The sequence below is a fragment of the Ursus maritimus genome, unplaced genomic scaffold, assembly GCF_017311325.1.
Source record: "Ursus maritimus isolate PB19 unplaced genomic scaffold, ASM1731132v1 scaffold_26, whole genome shotgun sequence".
NCBI classification, from domain to species: domain Eukaryota; kingdom Metazoa; phylum Chordata; class Mammalia; order Carnivora; family Ursidae; genus Ursus; species Ursus maritimus.
Genome location: NW_024425119.1, coordinates 33,477,356 through 33,485,089, shown reverse-complemented (window position 1 = coordinate 33,485,089; position 7,734 = coordinate 33,477,356).

Here is a 7,734-nt window from a genome sequence, read left to right as displayed (position 1 = left end):
ACACCATTGCATGTTCCAGGTTCAAGGGGGAAAACCCCACGATGTAATAAAGTGAGAGGTGAATCATATGTTTTGGAATTAGCAATAAAGGAGGCAGATGCTCTGACAATAACGTTGGTATATCCAGGGAGGCATCAAGGATCTTGCGGGATGACTCTTCCTTAGATTAGCACTGCCTAATTAAGAATAATTGAATTATGGGCGCTGTTCGCGAGGCTTGTATCATTTGTCTTGTTGATGGTAACTCCAAAATACACCCACACTTGAATTAATTCGCTGATAGTTATTGAAGGAGAAGCAGAATGGCTCAGCAGGCTAATTAGAAGGGCTGGACAAGTGAGTCTGAAAGATGGGCTGTCAATTGCGTAGAGTGACCTACTGCGTTGCAGGAATATCATGGAATTGAACAGGTCAGTGGACCCCTCTGCCTCAGTTTCTTCATTGGTGAAGCTGGAAAACACATGCAGTTCAGACCTACATAGCCTTCTGCTCATATCACTGGGTGTTATATGCAACTAATGAATCATCGAACTTTACATCAAAAACCAGGGATGTACTGTATGGTGACTAACATAATATAATAAAAAAATATTATAAAACGTTAAAAAAAATAAAACAAATGAAAAAAAAAAAAAAGAACCCATACTAAACACCATGGCACCAAATTCCACTTAGATGACTTGGAAGCAAAAAGGGACACTTTGCCCTGCTTCCAGGATGATTAAGCACTTCATATAGGACAGTCCAATAAGACCTGTAACTCTGACATAAACCCAAAATAACAAGATCACCCTGACAGGGCTTTGATCCTTACACAGAGAAACCTTGAATATTTCCTGTAAACCACTTTATACCTGATATTTTCCAGGTTGGTATCTGAAGATACATCATAACCGTTTGAATATAAATAATCATGCAAGAAAGCAACCGTTTTTCCTTTATGAATAGACTAATGTAAACTTGGTTACCTGGGTAATTTTGCAGTTTTATTTTTTTATTTTTTTTTATTTTTTTAAAGATTTTATTTACTTATTTGACAGAGATAGAGACAGCCAGAGAGAGAGGGAACACAAGCAGGGGGAGTGGGAGAGGAAGAAGCAGGCTTCCAGCGGAGGAGCCTGATGTGGGGCTCGATCCCAGAACGCTGGGATCACGCCCTGAGCCGAAGGCAGACGCTTAACGACTGAGCCACTCAGGCGCCCCTGCAGTTTTAAATGTAATGCTTTGGCCGGCCAGTTCTTCTGAAGCCTGACTCTCTGCCCTTTTGGAAAACAAATGTTCTCTTTTCTAAATGCTTCTTTCTGTCTTCCTTTGACAATCACCTCCAAAGCCTTTGTACAAAACTGCTTATCGTTTCTCCTCATTTATCCAGTCAAATGCAAATGCCTTTGGCTGATATGTCACAGCTTCTGAAACCCAACCTTGAACTCTCTCTCCCCGTTTATGTTGATCGTTCCCTCACCTGAATCCTACCGGTGATGCCTGGATTTTCACCTCTGCACCTTTGCTCACACTACACTTTCCAACTGCAAGATTTTCCACACATCTCTTTATCCATGCCAGTTATATCCATCCCTGCAGGCACAGCTTAGGCCCTGCGTTACCCACGAGACCTCCCTGGGTAGCTCACAGTACTTTTCCTTCTCTCAACTCATCGTCTGTGCCACTTAGGACTTCATCATTTGTCGCCAGAAGTGTTTGCATTAACAGTTTGTGCCTGCATACCCCATCTCTTTAGATAGATGGTAAACTTCAATCCGGAGGTAAAAGAGGCTTTTCTAATGCAGGTCTGATACTCAAGCTGGGGCTTGAAAGCAGTACCGTACTGTTTTCTCTGCTTTTCACATAATTGCGATTGCATTATTGAGATGTGGAGTAAATTGGGCGTGTAAACTGCTTTTAAGAATGCTATGCCAAACCCCACTTTCCAACCTTCTACCAACACCTTGTGCAGATCCCATAATTTTCTAGTCACTTTCTGTTATGAAAACAGTCTATTCCATAAGTTATAGGCTTCAATTGCGTATCTGATTCAAAACTATCCCCCAGGGTCAGGCACGTTTGTTATTGTCTGTCTTCTATCTAGAGGATGGGGAAAGGGATCAGGGAGAAGGACACTTCTCTTCTCTGAGGGATTGCAGTCTCCTCCTTCCTACTTTTCTGGGATGCTGATGGCAGATGATGCCCTCCTAGCAGAGTGTAAATGCTGGTTTTCTGGTGGGACTCCCCACTGTTGAGTTCCCTGGTGGGATCTCTGGTTTCAAACCAGCCTCTTCCCTTGACCTCCTTTTGCTCCTGGAGATGGCTCCCTTGGGTGCTGTCTGGTCTGATGACTCCAGCCCAGGTACTTTCTGTGCAGCCGGATGCACAGAAAAGTCTTGCTCTTCATACCAGGCAGGGCAAGTGCTGACCCCATCCTTGCCCTTCTGTCAGCCCTGCTTATTTCCTCACTCGGTCACATTCCCCTGCTCAGGCCACTGGGGAGCAGATATGCAAGACCACTTTCTAGGCAGCTGTTAAGCAGAGAATGAAATGGCAGTGCCCCTTATTTATACACACTTGCATTTTTAAAAAATCTTGGGACGCCCTGCCACCCACCCTTGACTTACATATACAGTGAACAACAAGATACCAATTTTGTAAAGCTGCTTTTCTAAGAGAGGCTCTTTGTAAAAGTTAGTCTTGATCAAAATTTAAAATGAATAGCTGTTTCATTTCCAAATAAGATAATTCTAATGAAAACCTAAGATCTTCTCAGGCATCTTATTATATTATAAAAGCACAGGATTCTTCATTATACTGAAGGAGAGACTAATCCAACAGTCTATTTTCTGTCCTGAACCTTTCTAAAATTTATGATATATACATTTCATTCTAATAGAGACAGTTTGGGACATCTGGTTAAATTCCAGACATCCTTCAGACAATCCCATTATATTTTATAGACACCCATTCCCCCATAGTTTTTTCAGTTTAATTTTTCTTTTCAACTAATTTTTCTACGTGTGTTCTCCTCCATCATCAGTGTAATTTTTTTTTTCCAGATTTTTACTTTTGGCTCACCACATGCTTCTTTTGTGCATTCTAATTTTGTATTCTTTATCTGATATTTCTAATTGCTGAAGTCCTGGAGGACCTAATTTCTTGTTTTTGCTGACTTTTTCTCATGGTTGTTTGTTTTCTGGTGTGTTTTGTAATTTTGGATCGTGAGGTCATGTTTTCCTGAACTTTGCGTGTTAATTTATTGTTTTGGTGCTTCTCAAACTAACCAGAGACTGAATTTTAATCCCAAAATGCATGAGGGTAGACCAGTAGTCATAAATTTCAGAGGATATTTTTATTTTTAAACGTCCTGAATCTATGCCAAGACAGATGAGTCTCCTTGGGTTTTCTCTTTGCTGGTGGACAGCCAGCCTTCTTTTTCACTAAGAATAAGTACTTTATGTGGGGCTTCAGTTCTAAACCCCTACCTTTTTGCAAGCCCAAGACCTTATTTCCCATCCCCAGGTAGCTGTTAAAACCCAAGCCTGTAGGTAATGGGAACTGGCCATCACCTTAGGGCAACCATTACAGTGTCAGTCTATGATGGTAAGTCACAGCTTGTTTTGTAGTCTTGGTCCTTGGGAATTTCCCTTAGTTTCCTCCCCACTCTCCCCTGCAACATGAAGCTTGAACTTACAGTCCCGAGATCAAGAGTCCTATGGTCTACTGATGGAGCCAGTCAGGTGCCCACCTTACTTTTTTTTTTTTTTAATGGACTCGGTTATGCATTAGAAAGAATGTTATATTTGATCTAGTTTTTCTGGTATCTTGTAGGAGAATTTTTGTAGGAGGAATTGTAGGAATTGTAGGAATCTTGTAGGAGGATTGCTACACTACTATTCTTTTAAATTTCAAATCCTACCTACCTACCTACTTATATTACAGAATTTTCTTCCTATCTTGTGCTGAAGCAGTATAAGAATAAAACCTACTCTTTATTAAATGGCTTTTACGTGCCAACTGCTTTATATCTGTGATCGCCATTTTGTAGTCATCTTTACTATAGCGTGGACCACTCTATATAAATAGAAACCTGTTACTCTCTGTGTCTACCTCCTGTGCGTATTCTGTATAGTGATGTGATACTGTGATTTATAACAAGAAATATATATTTAGTCTCCATCCTGTTGAGCTCCTAAAACTCTTAGAATTTCCTAAATGATGAGGACATTAAAGGTGTCTCTTACTACATTATTGAGGTGACTTTTGACCCCCACCAAAAGGTTGAGTGAGAGCTGATTGCCAGAGAACAAACCATATAATTAGGGGGTGGAAATTCTATTCCTGATTCCCTTACCTCCTGGAAGGGGAGAAGGACTAGAGGTTGAATCATTCATTAATGGCCGATGATTTAGTCAGTCAGGCCTATGAAATGAAGCCACTATAAAAACCCTAAAGAGCTCCTGGGTTGGTGACCATGTGGAGATTCAGGAAGAGCAGCATGCCTGGAGTGAGCATGGAAGCTCCTCACCCTTTCCCCATACCTTGCCCTGTGCATCTGTTCTAACTGGCTATTCCTGAGTTATATTCATTTATAAGAAACCAATAATCCAGTAAGTGAAAAGTTTTTCTGTGTTCTGTGAGCCACTTTAGGAAGTTAATCAAGCATAAGGTGGGGGTCTCTGGAACTCCCATAGCTGGTAACAGCACAGGTGACAACTTGGACTTGTGATTTGTGTTAGATGGGAGGGTGGTGAGTCTTGTAGGATTGAAGGAGTCTTTAACCCATGGAATCTGATGCTATCTCTGGGTAAATCGTGCCAGAATTGAATTGAATTATGGGACTCCCAGCTGGTGTTGGAATTCTCCCCCCCCCCATTGGAATTGGGTGCAGAATCTTAACTGGTGATCAGAAGTGGGATTAGAGTCAGAATATTAGATGTGGTCATCATGATATGTAACTATTTTACCTGTCTGCTTTCTTAGCTTCCTGTTCCACTATAATATAAGGATAGGGGACCATGCCTATCTTGTTCTTAAATGAATTTCTCATATCTATGTGACTAGCTCCTAGTGAGTACTTGATAAATATTTGCTATATAGATGAATATAATCTATGCTGTAGGTGGTATTGTGCCTGTTTTCAGATGAGGGCCTGGGCCCACTGAAGTGAAGTGACTTGTCTAAGGTTACAGAGGTAATAAGTGATGTGTGGTAAAAGATCAGATGCTAAAGTCCATTCCCCCTGCCATTTGGGAAGCTATTTCTTTCATTAGTTTCTGGAAAGCCAAGGTGAAGAGCTAAATTATGTAAGTGGTTTGATTAAATGATAACTGAAATAAATTCTTCACATCATTAATTTCAAATTACACTTAATTTTAATACTGTTCAATGATTTATATTATATAGAATTAAGGCAATTTCATAGAGTCAGCATGTCAAAGTAAAATTTCCAAGCCCCGTTGATTGTACTTGGTGCCTATTTTTGTTGTATTTCTGAAAAGTAGATAGCATTTATTCGGGAAAGTATGTTTTGAGTTCTTATCCCATTTAAGAGAAATATTAAAAATTATTGTGCTTTCTTTCCCCCTTCTCAGTTTTTCTTATTCCTTGATATAAATGAGAAGTTTGGCAAATTATTGTTTTTACTGAATCCATTATAAAAATCAGTTTATTATTATTTTTAGAAAATAACACAAAAATTAGGAAGTTCAAAATGCCCTAATCTTCAAAGTCTCTAAAGATTCTAAATTAGGCAAAAATTGCTTTGCTTTGACTATCTATTACATTTTTCATTAAGACTATATTTTTAAACTGGAGAATATTTCCTGTGGCAGAGGCTAAACTATTAAATTGGTGATCAGAGTCAAGTGAGTATCACAAATAATAGCCATAACCTGGAGAAGGTATGTGTCAAAGATGAGATTCTCACAAAAGAACAGTAGATGTTATATGCTGAGTAGAAAGGCCATTCTGGGGGCACCTGGGTGGCACAGCGGTTAAGCGTCTGCCTTTGGCTCAGGGCGTGATCCTGGCATTATGGGATCGAGCCCCACATTGGGCTCCTCCACTGGGAGCCTGCTTCTTCCTCTCCCACTCCCCCTGCTTGTGTTCCCTCTCTCGCTGGCTATCTCTATCTCTGTCAAATAAATAAAATCTTAAAAAAAAAAAAAAAGAAAAAAAAGAAAGGCCATTCTGGGGGTGCCTGGGTGGTGCAGTCAGTTAAGCACCTTTAACTTGGTTTTCATTCAGGTCGTGATCTCAGGGTTGTGAGATTGAGCCCGACCTAGGGCAGTGTGGAGTCCCCTTGCGACTCCCTCTCCCTCTGCCCCACCCCTTGCATGCACATGTACACGTGCACCCTCTCCTTCTCTAAATAAATAAATAAATCTTAAAAAAGAGAGAGAGAGACAGAGAAGCCATCCTGGATCTTTTCAGGATAAATCTGTCTATAAGAAAATGTAGGTCACCAATACTGTGGTTCATTCACAGCAGTGAACGTCTGAGTATAAAGACTTTGACCTATGGTGCCTTTTTCAGTTTGGTGCTATGAAAAAAGCAACTCCCATTGTCTAGAAAATGTTCTTACATTTTTAATAGTAAATTTTAAAATGTTGTCGACAGGAGTTTATATTGTACAACTGGAGGCAAAATCCGAGTCCATTTCCTAGAAAGCATGGAGCCTTGATTACTAGATGGGTTCCCATGGTGGCATGCACAGACAACAGCTCTCCACTCTTTAGAGTAAGAGTATGGGTTTGCTTATGTTAAATTGTAAATCAGTGCTATTTTTTTCTATCTGAAAAACTGGAATAAAAATATTTTCGTGATACAGTTTTTTTCTTTTTTTAATACACAAAGAATTGTAAAAGCTAGTATTTAGGAGAAAGAACGTTTAAAAAATAGGACAATTTGGAATGAAAGTATAATTTGAATAAGCCTGTTAATTTCTACACACCTATGAATATAGATCATGATAATGTCGTGAGTGCCTAGAAGGTAGGGACATCTCTTTTTCATTTTTATCCTCCCCCTCCTACCACACCTAGTCAACGCTGGCGGGTCTTTGGAGACGTTCACCCAAATGATCATGGTCAAGCCTCTGCGTGAACATGTTTCAACGCAGTAAATCCCCAAGCCCCACCATGACAGTCAGCCCATTCGGGTTTGGAGGTTTAGGCAGAAACTTGTTCTTCTTTTGAGTGAACATGAACTTCCCTAACCCTCCCTTAAGGGAGTCTAGAGAAGGGGAATGAAACTTGGTTAAGTTCATGTATGTTAAGCAGTTCCTTGCTTATTTTTCATAACACCGCAAAGTAGATGTTATTAATCCTGTCTTATTTGAGGAAATGAAGTCAGGAAGCAAGGACGGGCCAGGATTGGGATTGGAATTCAGTTAGGTGTGGTTCTAAAGCAGAGAACCCCTGGGGGAATCTGATTGAAGCCACAGCCCCCTTCCCAGCAGATGCAGACAAGCCACCGTCCGCTGGAATTCTTGTTATAAGCTACAGCAGTGAATCGGATTTTGAAATAGGAAGGCTTCATGTTTTGAAGATATTGGTAGCTCATGGAATCACTGGGACCGCTGTAGAATCAGAAATAAGGTTTAGACAGCCAGGAAGAAATGTCCAAATCCACCCTATGAAGTGTCTGCGGAGGAATCCACTGTTACCAATTATACTAAATGCTAGAAGCTACAGTTTTCACTGCTGTTTCTGGAATTCAGTGCCGTTGGAACCACTGCTGCCACCA